The sequence below is a fragment of the Pan troglodytes genome, chromosome 9 (assembly GCF_028858775.2).
Source record: "Pan troglodytes isolate AG18354 chromosome 9, NHGRI_mPanTro3-v2.0_pri, whole genome shotgun sequence".
NCBI classification, from domain to species: domain Eukaryota; kingdom Metazoa; phylum Chordata; class Mammalia; order Primates; family Hominidae; genus Pan; species Pan troglodytes.
In genome coordinates, this window is record NC_072407.2 from 57,509,573 (window position 1) to 57,529,333 (window position 19,761).

At 36.3% G+C, this 19,761-nt stretch overlaps 1 pseudogene; it reads left to right on the top strand.

The window, feature by feature from the left end:
* Positions 1-4,234: 4,234 nt before the first annotated feature.
* Positions 4,235-5,147, top strand: LOC746740 (olfactory receptor 4A5-like; annotated as a pseudogene).
* Positions 5,148-19,761: the final 14,614 nt, after the last annotated feature.

Here is a 19,761-nt window from a genome sequence, read left to right on the forward strand (position 1 = left end):
TTGAATTTATTCCAAATATTCAAATTAAATAATCTATAACGACCTTACTCTCTCTTTTATTTGAAGTAGTGATGATGTAAAAGTCATTGATTGTGTCTGCACACATAAATGGAAATATTATTTTCCTGATAAAATAACCCAAGAGATATCTGAAGAGTTAAATTTCTCCCCAAGATTGAGTGTGTCTTCAGTTGGAATCTAGTACTCTAGGTGTGATGTTTTCTTGTCCTATCCTTCATTTCGTGTAAAAATTTGTGAACATTCTCAATTTACTGGGATGAAGTTGGGGAGATATAGAGACACATTTTTAATTAAGAAAGAAGTGGACTTATGGGTATGCTATGTGAATGATGTTAGAATGACTGAAAGACTGAATAGTTTGGCTTCTGCCTGTGAGAAAACTGTGTCATTGGTTTTTCCATGAAGTTAAATTTCAGCATTGTCCTTGCTAGGTTCAAAGCTTAATAGTGGGGTATGTGAATGTTATTATAAATTTTCAATCACAGTAAAGTACTTCTGGTTGCTTTGCCATAATTGAGGAAAATTTCACATAACAAGTTTTAGTGTTGGTACATTTTTAATCACTTGTGTCACCAAATAAGGGTCTTGTCCAGGTTAATTCCCACTAATTAAGTATATTTTTACACAGTTATGCATCGATAGTATCTTTGTTTTTCTATGAAGAAATTTTCCAGCAGGTGAGAATATTTAACTACCTTTCTACATTATCTTTAAGCATCTTTATATTTTGGTCATCTGTTTTGGATGGTGCCATACTTCTCTATTGACCAAGATGATGAGAAGCCTGTTTGGAATTGTGGAAACTGTAGCCACTAGAAACTAATTCCATATCCATGGATCAGCCATTCATATTCATGTGTTCTATGATCACACATAGATACAAGAGGGATCAAAATTAATGCTCAGTGAAAGAAGCAATGCTTTTTTGGACCATGATGTGAGTATTTGAATCCACTGACAAGAGATATTCATTGAAAATTCTTGTGATATGTTGAAAGGTAGGAATGTCTTAAATACCATATGATTTTGTTGAAGCAATCTAATTGGGAAAGTTAAGCTAGAAAACATAAAAACTTTTCAGAATACACTATGTATATTTCATTTTAATATATGGCCTAATTTGTTTTCCTTTTCTGCTTGCTAAATAAGAAGAAAAGCATGTCCCATATTGCATGTGTAAGAAACCAATAGATTTATAATCACAGTCTTAGTTTATGGAATGTTATATTTTATATGATATATTAATAAAGGTGTACAATTACTTTCAGATATATTTGATTAAAGAGTTTTAAATTGCAGATCATGTCAAGTGTGTTAGAATGTAAAGGAACAAATGCCTGTTATGTTCTGGAAGCATAATATGGGTTTTTATCTATGAATCTTAAAAATATCCCAGCAAACATACTAGTAGATATATATGCGGTGAAAATACCCAGTCTACTGTCATTTAAATAGATTTATAAAACTGTGACTGTTAAATATAATATTATAGAGGTTTTTTAGTTATTATAGTGTTTTATCTTTTGAAAATGTCATGTTCTTAGGAAACTATGTTAAATCAATTTTTTTCTAGAAAAACATTAACTTAGCAGTTTACATTGAAAGCCTTGTAATGTTATCTTTCAGTTTCTAAAGTGTTCCATTTTTAATTACTTGAAGTATAGAGAATAGTTTACATACCCTATTTTTACAAGAAAACATTTAAATTACCAAAAGAATTATCCTGTTGAAATCTAGTTTTGGTGATGAAAGGGGGAAAAGTCACTAAATCTTGCAGAAAGTAAGCCGTGAGTAAATAACAGAATAGGCTATAGACTACATTACTCCCTTGTGTTCTTCAGCAGGCATCTCTATCGGTCCATAGCTTCAACAATTCCAGAACTCTGGAATCAGCTGGAAATGGTAATGTGAGGGAAACATGTGAAATGTTCATCACAGCTGGCTTTTAGAGACAGCTTAAACTCTCTCTGAACACATCTTCTTTCACTGTCAGATCTATGTAAGTGGATTCATCCTGTCTACATTTGAGGTTTAGTAATTCTGCAGTTTTCCTCAGCAGTGAATAACCAGAAAGTCTGGGTTTGCATCTCTACCTGCCCCACTTTTCTATGTAATTGGTTTGTCCTTAACCGTCAGATCTAGAGATTTAGAGAAAAAAAAATATTTTTTTCTTTTGAATTTTCTTCTTTTATTCTTTTTCCTTTTTTTTTTTTTTTTTCTCACTAGGACCTGTTCTGTTTGTTTTCGCTACCACAAAAAAACCTCCTGAGTCTCCCCAGGGACCCACAGGAGGTTGCACTTTCAGTATTACTTCATAAATGGAATCTTTCTGAAGAGAATTTTAAAAGAATACTAACCTCACTTAATTATCCCATTAATCTTATTGCCGTGGATACTCATTTGTTAAATACAATTTCTCTTTTTGCTTATTTTAGCCTTCTCATTTCCTGAGCTCTTCCCCATGGTGGGTCCAAGTTTGTGCTATAATTCTACTTGCTTCTCATTAAGATACATTCCATCGTGGGTAAAATTACTACTCATATAATTAAATTATTATTTTCTAAGACATACAATTTTATTGTTTGCCTACAAAAGGCTTTACTGAATTATATATTTATCCTGAACTATGTCTGTAAATCTTTTCAAGTTGACAGAGATCTGCATATTTGGTTCTGATTCTATGTTCACTGTGAAGAATACAAAAACACTAATAATAGCTATCATTTATGGGCCCTTAAGAGGCACCAGCTAGTGTTCCAGGTACTTTACTTTGTTTTAATTAAACAATAACTCAAAGAGGTAAGGGGTATTGGGATCCCCATTCTAAAAAGGATGCAAGTAAGGGATAGAGAGCCTTAGTAAGTGGCCCAAAGTTTCATAAACAATGGTGAGGCTGAGGTTGTAGCTAAAGCAGTGTGGCTCCAGTGTCCACATTATTCACCACATGCTACACTTTCTCTCCAAAGATGTCTTGGATCTTAGATAGGTACATACTGGGTGAGAACTTGTAGTCACTACTCACTGTAGTCGTGATACCCCGTGTCCCACTGATGACCATTTTTCATGTAACAGACATAAGCTTGGAAATTTTTATTTATTTATAATTTATATAAAGAAAAAAATGTCAGCAGAATACCATAAAGGAGAGGTGCACTAATAGTTCTGTGTGTAGTTGACTAGAAAGGATTTTGAATTCCTCAAGTTTAATCCCACTGTTTTGCAGTGAGTAAACTGAGACAGACTTGTAAATGCATTCAGAAAATGACTCAAATCCATGCCTTCTTACAGTGAACTTGGAATTTCTCCTAGAGTATGCTTCTGTTCGTATCTGGTAACTAAGATTCTATCTTTGAGTACTCTTGGTATCTAAATAGTGTTATGAATAAAATCATGTCCTACTGTTCTGCACCTCTTTCTTCAGTGTCTATTTTCTCATCTTATAGGACCTGCCTCATCTCAAAAATTGAGAAAAAAATACTCACTGCTTTTTGGCAGTTGGTGATAGTCATGAGTTAGTTCACTTGAGTTCAAAATTAATTGCTGATAATTAGAATATTATATGTAAGTTCTATAAAGATTAGTGTATAGGCAAGGATAAAATGGAGATAATCACAGCTCCTTATTAGGTGGACAGAGAGTCAGACCAAGTAATTGCTACAGGGAACAATGTGATAAATAATATCAAGGTCTAACAGTAGAAGACAGAGTACTGTGTGAGATATTTCAGAAGATGCTATTTTTGGTGCTACACAGAATATATTATAAAAATACCACAAATACAAACACAAAGGACTAAATCTATGTCAATTTATTTATTTAGAGTTTATTACCACCATCAGAAAGTAAGTTTCTTGAGATGAAGAACACATTGCCTATTCATCACAGCTGATTTCTGTGCCAAGAAAAATGTTTTAAATAAGAAGTTATGAAATTTATGAATGGCTGTTGGGACTTTAACTCTTCTTCTGTATAGAATATTCACTAAAACATAGAGGTAGAAGCATTTACCTGTGGCTGAAACTAAAAACATTGAGGAGAAATAGAATCATCAGGGCAGGATGGGCTCTTTGAATGAGGAACTCAATAGAGACTCACTAAATGTTTATTGTGTGTAAATAACTATTGAGGATACAACGATGAAGATATGCTCTGCGACACAATGGATGTAATTACTTTCCTGTTCACTCTCTGATACAAGCCAGAAAGAAGACAAATGAGACAGAAGAACAATATTACAGAATTTGTCCTCCTGGGCTTTTCTCAGGATCCCGAGGTGCAAAAAGCATTATTTGTCATGTTTTTATTCACATACTTGGTGACAATGGTGGGGAACCTGCTCATTGTGGTGACCATTATTGCCAGCCCTTCCATGGGCTCCCCAATGTATTTCTTCCTTGCCTGCCTGTCATTTATAGATGCTGCATATTCCACTACCATTTCTCCCAAATTGATTGTAGACTTACTCTTTGATAAAAAGACTATTTCCTTCCCAGCTTGCATGGGCCAGCTATTTATAGACCACTTGTTTGGGGGTACTGAGATCTTCCTTCTGGTGGGGATGGCCTATGATCGCTATGTGGCCATCTGTAAGCCACTGCACTATTTGACCATCATGAATCGACAAGTTTGCATCCTTCTCTTGGTGGTGGCTGTGACTGCAGGTTTTCTGCATTCTGTGTTTCACATTGTTGTTGTGTACAGTCTCCCTTTCTGTGGCCCCAATGTCATTGACCACTTTGTCTGTGACATGTACCCATTATTGGAACTGGCTTGCACTGACACCTACTTTATAGGTCTTACTGTTGTTGTCAATGGTGGAGCTATGTGTATGGTCATCTTCACCCTTCTACTCATCTCCTATGGGGTCATCCTAAGCTCCCTAAAAACTTACAGTCAAGAAGGGAGGCATAAATCCCTCTCTACTTGCACCTCCCACATTACCGTGGTTGTTCTCTTTTTTTGTTCCCTGTATTTTCATGTATGTTAGACCTGTCTCAAACTTCCCTATTGATAAATTCATGACTGTGTTTTATACAGTTATCACACCCATATTGAATCCTTTAATATACACGTTGAGAAATTCAGAGATGAGAAGTGCTATAAGAAAACTGTTGTGTAAAAACTAACTGTAGTTAGAATAAGAGTGTCCCTCCTCATGTAGATAAGGAGGTATGTAGACAACATCTTCTCAGTGTGGTTTTCTTCCACATGCCTAGCACAGAATGGAGATTCGGAGTAATAGGTAATTAAAATAGATGCTCCTGTTCAAAAGTGAAGGCTATGATGCTACCTTCTGTGTAATTTATTTAAAGACTTTGTGGAATATAAAACCACCATATTCACAAATATATTTGAAACTGGCCCTTCTCAGACTTGGGATGAAACTCTATTGCAGTCGGATAATACTCTTTTTTTTTTCTCAAAGAGTTGTTTTTATTATTAAAATGGGGTACATAAAATGTAAAAACTATCAAGTAATATATAAATACCATAAAAATATTGTATTTACCATTAAATAAGCAGGATACCATTAGTCTGAGCCTGTCCTCATATTTTAAATTCCTACCTAACAAACCACAGTCTAACTTGGTAAGTAAACAAACTAAAACCTAACTTAGGACTATTATATTTTTGTAACAAATAGCCTGGTTTTCTTTATTATTATTATTATTATTATTATTATTATACTTTAAGTTTTGGGGTACATGTGCACAATGTGCAGTTTAGTTACATATGAATACATGTGCCATTCTGCTGTGCTGCACACATTGACTCGTCATTTGGAATTAGATATATCTCCTAATGCTATCCCTCCCCCCTCCCCCCACCACACAATGGTCCCCAGAGTGTGATGTTCCCCTTCCTGTGTCCATGTGTTATCATTGTTCACTTCTCATCTATGAGTGAGAACATGCATTGTTTCATTTTTTGTCCTTGCGATAGTTTACTGAGAATGATGATTTCCAATTTCTTCCATGTCTCTACAAAGGACACGAGCTCATCATTTTTTATAGATGCATAGTATTCCATGGTGTATATGTGCCACATTTTCTTAATCCAGTCTATCATTGTTGGACATTTGGGTTGGTTCCAAGTCTTTGCTATTGTGAATAGTGCCTCAATAAACATACGTGTGCATGTGTCTTTCTAGCAGCATGATTTATAGTCCTTTGGGTATATACCCAGCAATGGGATGGCTGGGTCAAATGGTATTTCTATTTCTAGATCCCTGAGGAATCGTCACATTGACTTCCAATAATACTCTTAAGAATCTTAGAATTAAATTTGTTTAGTTTAAATTACTTATGATACACACTTTTAAATTGTTCTAAAGTCTTTCAAAGAGTGTTAATATCCACTACTTTGAAATGACATTTATTTGTTTTTTTCTTGTAAATTTGTTTGAGTTCATTGTAGATTCTGGATATTAGCCCTTTGTCAAATGAGTAGGTTGTGAAAATTTTCTCCCATTTTGTAGGTTGCCTGTTCACTCTGATGGTAGTTTCTTTTGCTGTGCAGAAGCTCTTGAGTTTAATTAGATCCCATTTGTCAATTTTGGCTTTTGTTGCCATTGCTTTTGGTGTTTTAGACATGAAGTCCTTGCCCATGCCTATGTCCTGAACGGTAATGCCTAGGTTTTCTTCTAGGGTTTTTATGGCAACCCGATCAAAAAGTGGGCAAAGGATATGAACAGACACTTCTCAAAGGAAGACAGTTATGCAGCCAAAAGACACATGAAAAAATGTTCATCATCACTGGCCATCAGAGAAATGCAAATCAAAACCACAATGGGATACCATCTCACACCAGTTAGAATGGCAATCATTAAAAAGTCAGGAAACAACAGGTGCTGGAGAGGATGTGGAGAAATAGGAACCCTTCTACACTGTTGGTGGGACTGTAAACTAGTTCAACCATTGTGAAAGTCAGTGTGGCGATTCCTCACGGATCTAGAACTAGAAATACCATTTGACCCAGCCATCCCATTACTGGGTATATACCCAAAGGACTTTAAATCATGCTGCCATAAAGACACATGCACACGTATGTTTATTGTGGCACTATTCACAATAGCAAAGACTTGGAACCAACCCAAATGTCTAACAATGATAGACTGGATTAAGAAAATGTGGCACATGTATACCATGGAATGCTATGCAGCCATAAAAACTGATGAGTTCATGTCCTTTGTAGGGACATGGATGAAATTGGAAATCATCATTCTCAGTAAACTATCACAAGGACAAAAAACGAAACACCGCATGTTCTCACTCATAGATGGAGATTGAGCAATGAGAACACATTGACACAGGAAGGGGAACATCACACTCTGGGGACTGTTGTGGGGTGGGAGGACGGGGGAGGGATAGCATTAGGAGATATGCCTAATGTTAAATGACGCGTTAATGGGTGCAGCACATCAGCATGGCACATGTATACATATGTAACTAACCTGCACATTGTGCACATGTACCCTAAAACTTAAAGTATAATAATAATAAACTTTAAAAAAAAAAGAAATGTCATCTATTTTTATGACCTTTCTTACTTTTAGAGTACTTAGCTCTTTGCAGAGACTGGAAGGTGAAACCAGTTTTATCTTTGAAACCAGGAAGTTCTGGCTCTTTTATGCTTCTTGTAAGTTCTGTCTGAAAATGTAACAGTTAATATTTTAAGTAATTAAAAAATCTATGACTTACTAAAAGATACAATGCTATAGGAAACAGCTGTAACTTTCAATATTCTATTTGGAAATCTTAGCCAAGTCCACCTATTCACTTAAGTACATGTTTTATTTTCTACCTTACTAAATTTTTTCAGCCCTAGCTAGCAATTCACTTTTTTCACAGCTTTTGGAACAGTTACATCTGTCTTTTCAGCCTTTACTGACAATATCCTGGAGGTCCCTATTTTTGGGCACTAAAGCCAATACCATACACTTTAAATTGTTGTTATGGAAACACCATGCCTTGAGGTGCCACTTTTTATTCTGGTCCTGTCTTCATGCACGATACAGGGCTCCACAGTTTTTGTGAGTTAAAACAACCATCATTTTATTTTATGTTAAAATTTTTTGAGCTAGGAATTCAGGCAGTTGTTGCCTGAGTATTTCTTCTGTTTTGTGTGTCAAGGACTGAAATCACTGTCTTATTCAGCTGATATCTGAGTTTTGTGTAAGATGCAGGGTGACTTAATTCACATTTATAGCATAGTGGAAGGGATGACAGTAAGAGACCCACTGGGTCCCTCTTCCTATATATTTAGATGAAGGACGACAAGATCACTCCAGAGAATAATCAAAGCTTTTACATGAGGAAGTGATGTCTGGTGAAAGCTGTGACAGCAAGCACAGAGAATGGTGATCAGAGATCCCAGTGGGAGAAAGTAGATGGGTCTGGCCAGATAAGGGCTATGTCCAGAACTGGCACAATGTCACTTGCATCATATTCTATTCATCATGAGTGGTCACATACCACTCCAGATTTGGGGTTTTACAGAAACAGAAGATAACCCTTGATGGGGAAGTGGCAAAGTCAGTTTGCAGAGCAGCATGCAGAACAATTATCCACATCTCTAAAAGGGCATATTGGAGTTTTATTCATTTTAAGTTGGATCCATAAATCATTTGTACTAGCAACATGTTCACACTATTGCGTTTTCTAATTCCTGAATACAATATGTCTGTTAGGAATTTTAAATATTTATTTTTGAAGAGTTTTGTAGTTTTTATTAGTGTTGGGATCTTCCTCATCTATTCCTAAGTATTTGTATTTTCAGATTTCATCACAGGTTTCTAATTGCTAAAAAATTCCAATTGTCATTGTTTCTAGTACATACAAAAAATTGAATTTTTTATTTGACAGTTGGGCCCTGTAAACTTGCTATGTTTAATTCTTATTCCTAAACGGAGGTATGTCTGTAGATTCTTGAGGGTTTTCTGAAACGCTATCATGTTATCTACAAGAAAGGATAGCTCATTACTTTGAAAGATATAGGAGGTTTCAGTTTCTCTTTGTATCATTTCAGGAAGGTTGTCCTTTCTGTACAGTTTGCCCATTTCATCTAAGCTGTCAAATTATTGAAATAATGTATTTCATAACAATACTTTTCTAACATTTTAAAGTCTAAAAGATCTGTGGGATCATTACTTGTTTTATGAATTCTGATCTTGGTAATTTGAATTTATCTTTGATTTCTCTTAATCACTCTTGATAACAGTTTATCAATTTCATTACAAAAATATCAAATTTGGTTATTTTAATTATTTCTATGTTTTCCATTTCATTGGTTTTTGATCTTAAATTTATGTCCTTTTGTTTACTTGCCTTGGCTTTTATTTACTCTTCCAGTTTTACCTTCTTAAAGTGAAGGCTGAGATGGCTGCTTTTAAACATTTATTTTATTTTATTTTATTTTTATTGTTTTTATTATACTTTAAGGTTTAGGGTACATGTGCACAATGTGCAGGTTTGTTATATATGTATACATGTGCCATGTTGGTGTGCTGCACCCAGTAACTCATTTAACATTAGGTATATCTTTTATGCTATCCCTTCCCCCACCCCACAACAGGCCCCAGTGTGTGGTGTTCCCCTTCCTGTGTCCATGTGTTCTCATTGTTCAATTCCCACCTACGAGTGAGAACATGCAGTGTTTGGTTTTTTATACTTGCGATAGTTTGCTGAGAATGATGGTTTCCAGCTTCATCCATGTCCCTACAAAGGACATGAACTCATCCTTTTTTATGGCTGCATAGTATTTCATGGTGTATATGTGCCACATTTTCTTAATCCAGTCTGTCATTGTTGGACATTTGGCTTGGTTCCAAGTCTTTGTTATTGTGAGTAGTGCCTCAATAAACATACGTGTGCATGTGTCTTTATAGCAGCATGATTTATAATCCTTTGGGTATATACCCAGTAATGAGATTGCTGGGTCAAATGGTATTTCTCATAATAGATCCCTGAGGAATCGACACACTGACTTCCACAATGGTTGAACTAGTTTACACCAACTTGTAAATTGTCCCTATTTCTCCACATCCTCTCCAGCACCTGTTGTTTCCCGACTTTTAATGATCGTCATTCATTATGGCGATGGTATCCAATGAGATGGTATCTCATTGTGGTTTTGATTTGCATTTCTCTGATGGCCAGTGATGATGAGCATTTTTTCATGTTTCTTTTGGCTGCATAAATGTCTTCTTTTGAGAAGTGTCCGTTCATATCCTTCACCCACTTTTTGATGGGGTTGTTTGTTTTCTTCTTGTAAATTTGTTTGAGTTCTTCGTAGATTCTGGATGTTAGCCCTTTGTCAGATGAGTAGATTGCAAAAATTTTCTCCCAATCTGTAGGTTGCCTGTTCACTCTGATGGTAGTTTCTTTTGTTGTGCAGAAGCTCTTTAGCTTAATTGGATCCCATTTGTCAATTTTGGCTTCTGTTGTCATTGCTTTTGGTGTTTTAGACATGAGGTCCTTGCCTATGCCTATGTCCTGAATGGTATTGCCTAGGTTTTCTTCTAGGGTTTTTATGGGTTTAGGACTAACATTTAAGTCTTTAATCCATCTTGAATTAATTTTTGTATAAGGTGTAAGGAAGGGATCCAGTTTCAGCTTTCTACATATGGCTAGCCAGTTTTCCCAGCACTATTTATTAAATAGGGAATCGTTTCCCCATTTCTTGTTTTTGTCAGGTTTGTCAAAGATCAGATGGTTGCAGATATGCAACATTGTTTCTGAAGGCTCTTTTCTGTTCCATTGGTCTATATCTCTGTTTTGGTACCAGTACTATGCCATTTTGGTTACTGTCGCCTTGTAGCATAGTTTGAAGTCAGGAAGCGTGATGCCCCCAGCTTTGTTATTTTGGCTTACGATTGACTTGGTGATGCCAGCTCTTTTTTGGTTCCATATGAACTTTAAAGTATTTTTTTTTTCCAACTCTGTGAAGAAAGTCATTGGTAGCTTTACGGGGATGGCATTGAATGTATGAATTACCTTGGGCAGTATGGCCATTTTCACGATATTAATTCTTCCTACCCATGAGCGTGGAATGTTCTTCCATTTGTTTGTATTCTCTTTTATTTCATTGAGCAGTGGTTTGTAGTTCTCCTTGAAGAGGTCCTTCACGTCCGTTGTAAGTTGGATTCCTAGGTATTTTATTCTCTTTGAAGCCATTGTGAATGGGAGTTCACTCATGATTTGGCTCTCTGTCTGTTATTGGTGTTTAAGAATGCTTGTGATTTTTGCACATTGATTTTGTATGCTGAGACTTTGCTGAAGTTGCCTATCAGCATAAGGAGATTTTGGGCTGAGACGATGGGGTTTTCTAGATATACAATCATGTCATCTGCTAACAGGGACAGTTTGACTTCCTCTTTTCCTAATTGAATACTCTTTATTTCCTTCATCTGCCTGATTGCCCTGGCCAGAACTTCCAACACTATGTTGAATAGGAGTGGTGAGAGAGGGCATCCCTGTCTTGTGCCACATTTCAAAGGGAATGCTTCCAGTTTTTGTCCATTCAGTATGATATTGACTGTGGGTTTGTCATAGATAGCTCATATTATTTTGAGATATGTCCCATCAATATCTAATTTATTGAGAGTTTTTAGCATGAAGGGTTGGTGAATTTTGTCAAAGGCCTTTTCTGCATCTATTGAGATAATCATGTGGTTTTTGTCGTTGGTTCTGTTTATATGCTGGATTACATTTATTGATTTGCTTATTTTGAACCAGCCTTGCATCCGAGGGATGAAGCCAACTTGATCATGCTGGATAAGCTTTTTGATGTGCTGCTGGATTCAGTTTGCCAGTATTTTATTGAGGATTTTTGTATTGATGTTCATCGGAGATATTGGTCTTAAATTCTCTTTTTTTGTTGTGTCTCTGCCAGACTTTCGTATCAGGATGATGCTGGCCTCATAAAATGAGTTAGGGAGGATTCCCTCTTTTTCTATGGATTGGAGTAGTTTCAGAAGGAACGGTACCAGCTCCTCCTTCTACCTCTGGTAGAATCCGGCTGTGAATCCATCAGGTCCTGGACTTTTTTTGGTTGGTAAGCTATTAATTATTGCTTCAATTTTCAGAGCCTGTTATTGGTCTATTCAGAGATTCAACTTCTTCCTGGTTTAGTCTTGGGAGGGTGTATGTGTTGAGGAATTTATTCATTTCTTCTAGATTTTCTAGTTTATTTGCATAGAGGTGTTTATAGTGTTCTCTGTTGGTAGTTTGTATTTCTGTGGGATCGGTGGTGATATCCCCTTTATCATTTTTTATTTCATGTATTTGATTCTTCTCTCTTTTCTTCTTTATTAGTCTTTCTAGCAGACTATCAATTTTGTTGATCTTTTCAAAAAGCCAGCTCCTGGATTCATTGATTGTTTGAAGGGTTTTTTGTGTCTCTATCTCCTTCAGTTCTGCTCTGATCTTAGTTATTTCTTGCCTTCTGCTAGCTTTTGAATGTGTTTGCTCTTGCTTCTCTAGTTCTTTTAATTGTGATGTTAGGGTGTCAATTTTAGATCTTTCCTGCTTTCTCTTGTGGGCATTTAGTGCTATAAATTTCTCTCTACACACTGCTTTGAATGTGTCCCAGTGATTCTTGTATGTTTTGTCTTTGTTCTCGTTGGTTTCAAAGAACATCTTTATTTCCACCTTCATTTTATCATGTACCCAATAGTCATTCAGGAGCAGGTTGTTCAGTTTCCATGTAGTTGAGCAGTTTTCAGTGAGTTTCTTAATCCTGAGTTCTAGTTTTATTGTTCTGTGGTCTGAGAGACAGTTTGTTATCATTTCTGTTCTTTTACATTTCCTGAGGAGTGCTTAACTTCCAACTATGTGGTCAATTTTGGAATAGGTGTGGTGTGGTGCTGAAAAGAGTGTATATTCTGTTGATTTGGGGTGGAGAGTTCTGTAGATGTCTGTTAGGTCCACTTGGCAAAGAGCTGAGTTCAGTTCCTCGATATCCTTCTTAACTTTCTGTCTCATTGATCTGTCTAATGTTGACAATGGGGTGTTAAAGTCTCCTATTATTATTGTGTGGGAGTCTAAGTCTCTTTGTAGGTCTCTAAGGATTTGCTTTATGAATCTGGGTGCTCCTGTATTGGGTGCATATATATTTAGGAAAGTTAGCTCTTCCTGTTGAATTGATCCCTTTACCATTATGTAATGGCCTTCTTTGTCTCTTTTGATCTTTGTTGGTTTAAAGTCATTTTATAAGAGACGAGGATTGCAACCCCTCCCTTTTTTGTTTTCCATTTTCTTGGTAGATCTTCCTCCATCCCTTCATTTTGAGCCTATTTGTGTCTCTGCATGTGAGATGGGTTTCCTGAATACAGCACACTGATGGTTCTTGAGTCTTTATCCAATTTGCCAGTCTGTGTCTTTTAATTGGAGCACTTAGCCCATTTACATTTAAGGTTAATATTGTTATGTGTGAATTTGATCCTATCATTATGATGTTAACTGGTTATTTTTCTCATCAGTTGATACAGTTTCTTCCTAGTCTCTATGGTCTTTACAATTTGGCATGTTTTCACAGTGGCTGGTACCAGTTTTTCCTTTCCATGTTTAGTGCTTCCTTCAGGAGTTCTTTTAGGGCAGGCCTGGTGGTGACAAAATCTCTCAGAATTTGCTTGTCTGTAAAGTATTTTATTTCTCTTTCACTTATGAAGCTTAGTTTGGCTGGATATGAAATTCTGGGTTGAAAATTCTTTTCTTTAAGAATGTTGAATATTGGCCCCCACTCTCTTCTGGCTTGTAGAGTGTCTGCCGAGAGATCATCTGTTAGTCTGATGGGCTTCCCTTTGTGGGTAACCCGACCTTTCTCTCTGGCTGCCCTTAACATTTTTTCCTTCCTTTCAACCTTGGTGAATCTGACAATTATGTGTCTTGGAGTTGCTCTTCTTGAGGAGTATCTTTGTAGAATTCTTTGTATTTCCTGAATTTGAATGTTGGCCTGCCTTGCTAGATTGGGGAAGTTCTCCTGGATAATATCCTGCAGAGTGTTTTCCAACTTGGTTCCATTCTCCCCGTCACTTTCAGGTACATCAATCAGATGTAGATTTTGTCTTTTCACATAGTCCCATATTTCTTGGAGGCTTTGTTCATTTATTTTGATTGTTTTTTCTCTAAACTTCTCTTCTTGCTTCATTTCATTCATTTGATCTTCTGTCACTGATACACTTTTTTCCAGTTGATCGAATTGGCTGCTGAGGCTTGTGCATTTGTCACATAGTTCTCGTGCCTTGGTTTTCAGCTCCATTGGGTCCTTTAAAGACTTCTCTGCATTGGTTATTCTTGTTAGCCATTCATCTAATTTTTTTTCAATGTTTTTATCTTCTTTGCCATGGGTTCGAACTTTCTCCTTTAGCTCGGAGTGGTTTGATTGTCTGAAGACTTCTTCTCTCAACTCGTCAAAGTCTTTCTCCATCAAGCTTTGTTCCATTGCTGGTGAAGAACTGCACTTCTTTGGAGGAGGAGAGGCACTCTGCTTTTTTGAGTTTCCAGTTTTTCTGCTCTGTTTTTTCCCCATCTTTGTGGTTTTATCTACCTTTGGTCTTTGATGATGGTAATGTACAGATGGGGTTTTGTTGTGGATGTCCTTTCTGTTTGCTAGTTTTCCTTCTAACAGTCACGACCCTCAGCTGCAGGTCTGTTGGAGTTTGCTGCAGGTCCACTCCAGACCCTGTTTGCCTCAGTATTAGCAGCGGCAGCTGCAGAACAGTGGATATTGGTGAACATAAAATGTTGCTGCCTGATCATTACTCTGGAAGTTTTGTCTCAGAGGTGTACTCGGCCATGTGAGGTGTCAGTCTGCCCCTACTGGGAGGTGCCTCCCACTTAGGCTACTCGGGGGTCAGGGACCCACTTGATGAGGCAGTCTCTCCGTTCTCAGATCTCCAGCTGCGTGCTGGGAGAACCACTACTCTCTTCAAAGCTGTCAGACAGGGACATTTAAGTCTCCAGAGGATTCTGCTGCCTTTTGTTTGGCAATGCCCTGCCCTCAGAGGTAGAGTCTAGAAAGGCAGGCAGACCTCCTTGAGCTGTGATGGGCTCCACCCAGTTTGAGCTTCCCTGCCACTTTGTTTACCTACTCAAGCCTCCACAATGGCAGGCACCCCTCGACCAGCCTGGCTGCCACCTTATAGTTTGATCTCAGACTGCTGTGCTAGCAATGGGTGAGGCTCCATGGGCGTAGGACACTCTCAGCCATGCGTGGGATATAATCTCCTGGTGTGCCGTTTACTAAGATCATTGAAAAAGCACAATATTAGGGTGGGAGTGACCTGATTTTCCAGGTGCCGTCTGTCTCCCCTTTCTTTGACTAGGAAAGGGAATTCCCTGACCCCTTGCACTTTCCGGGTGAGGTGATGCCTTGCCCTGCTTTGGCTCATGCATGGTGCACTGCACCCACTGCCTTGCACCCTCTGTCCGACACTCCCCAGTGAGAGGAACCCGGTACCTCAATTGGAAATGCAGAAATCACTCATCTTCTGTGTTGCTCATGCTGGGAGCTCTAGACTGGAGCTGTTCCTATTCAGCCATCTTGGATCCACCTAAACATTTATTTTAAATGTAAGCATTTATCAGTGTACATGTTTGTTTAAGTACTGTTTTGATAAAACCTCATATATTTTGATATGTTTTCATTATTGCTGAGTTCTAAATATTGGCTTATTTCCATTATACCTTTTTCCTGGATTCAGAGGTTGACTAAATATTTATTGGCATGTTTCCAAATATTTGAAGCATACTCTATATATATTTATGAGTTATCTATTTATTCATAGCAAATTATTTCAAAACTCAGTGATTCAAACAATATGTACTCATTCTCAATTTCTGTAGGTGAGGAAACCAAGGATGGTTTAGCATGTTCCCATGCTTCAAAGTCTCTCACAAAGCTGTAATCAAGGTGCTTTTGAAACTACAAGCTCATATGAAAGCTTGGCTGAGGAAGGGTACACTTCTATGCTGGGTGTTGGTATTAGTAGTTATTTGAATTCAGCTGGAAGGGACATAGAGAATTAGGTCCTATTTTTATATTAGTTCTTCATCTTGGAGTCATAATTTAAACCATAGTACCTTTGTTCATATCAGACAGTTCTTCAGAATTACAGATATGTTTGTGCATTTTTTAGCACTTACCAGTAAGACAGCACAGTGCTTATAGACATGCTCTTTGAATTCTGCCAGTAATATATATTACATATGTGTTGAATGAATTTAATCAATTTATTAGGTAAGTTGAAAATGACCAGCTTTTAATGGAGCCCATTACATGATAAAAACTTTTGCTACTTCACAGCAGTCTTTATGAGACTCTTTATCTGAGGCTGTTATGACACAAAGATCCAATATTTAACTAAATGTATAATGAAAAGAAGATGTTCAATGGAGCCAATGGTAAACCAAGTCACAGAAATAACCATGGAAGCCCTTAAACACTGTTCCCTTGTTGGAAATTCAAAATTTCTTTATTATAGAAACAGTTATTGAGTTGATATGGGAACAAAATTTAAAAATTGAGTTAATGGTTGTATTAGACCATTTTCATACTGCTGATGAAGGCATACCCAAGACTGGGTAGAAAAAGAGGTTTAATTGGACCTGCAGTTCCACACAGCTGGGGAGGCCTCAGAATCATGGTGGAAGGTGAAAGGCACTTCTTACATGGCAGTGGCAAGAGAAAAATGAGGAAGACACAATTCTGGTTGAAATTTGGTTGGGGACACAGCCAAATCATATCAATGGACTACAGATCATTATGGTTATATCTGACATAGATACAGGTCTTGAACAAAAGTGTGTACTCTAACCTAAAACTACAGCACTGTGATTACCTATTTTTGCAAGAATCAGAATGTCAACTTCCATTCTTAGGCTCTCTGCCTCTGAGCCTCTGATTCTGAGGCCTCCCCAGTCATGTGGAACAGGATGGGTAAGGCCCTCCTTACTGAGAATATTTTTAGAGAATAGAATCTGGGGCTCATTCTCCTTTCATTCTGGCTGAAATATTAATTGCCTTACCTAAACATTTTGTAACATGAAACTCATAATTTATTATTCAATTTACTTTAGAATTTTATTTTCATATTACAGTCTTTTCACATTATTTGGCATTTAACTACTTTTCCTTAGCAAGAGCCAGGTCTTTTTCATCTAGGGATTTTCTAAGAAATAAGTTTACAGAGAGGTTACTTCATTTGAAGTTGTTCCAAAATTCTAATTAACTAATCTATAATGACCTTACTGTCTCTTGTTAAAAATTGTTGCTGTGAAACTCATAGACTTTGTCTACAGACATAAATGGAAGAATAATTTTCCTAATAGAACTACCGAGGAGATATCATAAAAGTTGAATTTCTGCTCAAGGTAGCGTATGTCTTCAGTTGGTATCTAGTCCTCTAGGTGTAATATTTTCTTGTAATGTCTACCATTGCTTGTAAAAATGTGTGAAAGGTCTCAATTTCCTGAGATGAGTTTGGGGAGATATAGAGACATGCTTTTACTTAGGAAAGAAGTGGTCTTAGGGATATGCTAGTTGAATGACTGAAAGACTGAAGAGTTTGGCTTCTACCTGTGAGAAAGCTCTGTCATTTTTTTTCCATGAAGTTAAGTCTCAGCATTGTCCTTTTTAGGTACAAAGCTTAATAGGTGGGCACAGGAATGTTATCATAAATCCTCAATCACAGTAAAGTCCTTATGGTTGTTGCTTCAACATAATTTATAAAGAAAACTTTCAAGTAACAAATTTTAGTGTTGATACTTGTGTCACATAATAAGGGTCTTGTCCAGGTTAATTTTCACTAATTATGTCAACTTTTAAATAGTCACACGGAGACAATCTGTTTGTTTTTATCTGAAGAAATTTTCCAGCAGGTGAGAATGTTTGATTACCTTTGTACAGTAAATATTAACATTATGTTAAAGCATCTTTATATTTTGGTCATTTGCTTTGGTGCTATACTTCTCTAATGACTGAGATAATGAGAAGCCAGGGTGAAACTATGGAAACTGTAGCCACTAGGAACTAATTCTACATCCATGGATCAGCCATTTATATTCTTGTGTTTTATGATCACACATAGATGCATGAGGTATCTATGTTAATCCTCAGTGAAAGAAGCATTGCTTTTCTGGACCAAGATGTGAGTGTTCGAAACCATTGACAGGAGATATACATTGAAAATTCCTGTGATATGTTGAAATATAGCTAGTGTCTTAAAAATCAATGGTTTTATTAGATAAATTCTAATTGGAAAAATTGAGCTAGAAATATGAAAATTTACAAGAATATAAAATGTATACTTGTTTTAATACACAGCCTAATTGGTTGTATTTTTCCATTTGCCAAATAAGAAGAGAAACATGTTCCATATTACATGTATAATAAATAAACCAATGGGTGTATAATCTTAGTTTATGGGATGTTATATTTTACATGATGTATTAATAAAGGTGTATAATTACTTTTAGATATATTTGATTAGAGAATTTAAAATTCCGGATCTTGTCAATTGTGTTAGAGTGCAAAGGAATAAATGCATGTTATGTTTTAGAAGCATTATATGGGTTTTTAATTATGAATCTAAAAATTATCCCAGCAAACATACTAGTAGATATATATGGTCAGGAAGGTACTAGTCTACTGTCATTTAAATAGATTTATAAACTGTGACTGTGAAATATAATATTATAGAGGTTTTTGTTATTATGGAATTTTATCTTTTGAAAATGACATGTTCTTAGTAAAGTATATTAAATCATTTTTTTCTAGAACAACGTTAACTTAGAAGTCTACATTGAAAGCCTAATAACGCTATGTTTCAGCATATAAAATATTATATTTTAAATTATTTAAACTATAAGGGATAGTTTACATACTCTATTTTTTACAAGTAAACATTAAATTGCCAAATATAATTATCCTTTCGAAATCTACTTTTGATGATGAAACGGAGAAAAGGCCCTAAACCTCGTAGCAAGTAAGGTGTGAAAAAATAATATAATTGTCTATAACTACATTATACACTTGTGTTCTTTAGCAAGTGTGTCTCTATCAGTCTATAGCTTCAATATGACAGAACTCTGGAATCAGCTGGAAATGGTAATGTGAAGGAGACATGTGGAATCTTCATCACAGTTGGTGTTTAGAGGAAGCTCAAATTCCTTCTGCACACATCCTCCTTGACTGCCAGATCTATGTAAATGGAATCATCTTGTCTACATTTGAGGTGTAGTAATTCTTCAGTTTTCCTACCAGTGAATTATCAGAAAGTTTAAGTTTGTATCTCTACTTTTCCCATTGTTGTCTGTAATTTAAGTTTGTCCTTAACCATCAGATCTAGAGACTTTGAGATATTTTTGTTTTTCTTCTGAGTTTTCTTTTTTTCTTCTCTTTCTTTCTTTTTCTTTTCTTTCTTTCTTTTTGTTTTTGTTTTTGTTTATCTGTTTGTTTACTAGGATCTGAGCTGTGTTTGTTTGGCTACCCCAAGAAGATGCTTGACTCTCCCAGCATCCCACAAGAGGCTGTACTTCCATTATTTTCTTGAGAAAAATCTTTCTGAAGAAAATGTTTTGAAGAATACTTGCCTCAATTATCACATTAATCTTAATCTTCTGATTACCTGTGGATATAACTTATTTATTATAATTACTCTGTTTTCTTATTTAACCCCTTTTTCTTTCATTTTTACCATACAGCTCTACCTCTGATGAGGGGTCTGACTTTTCTACTATA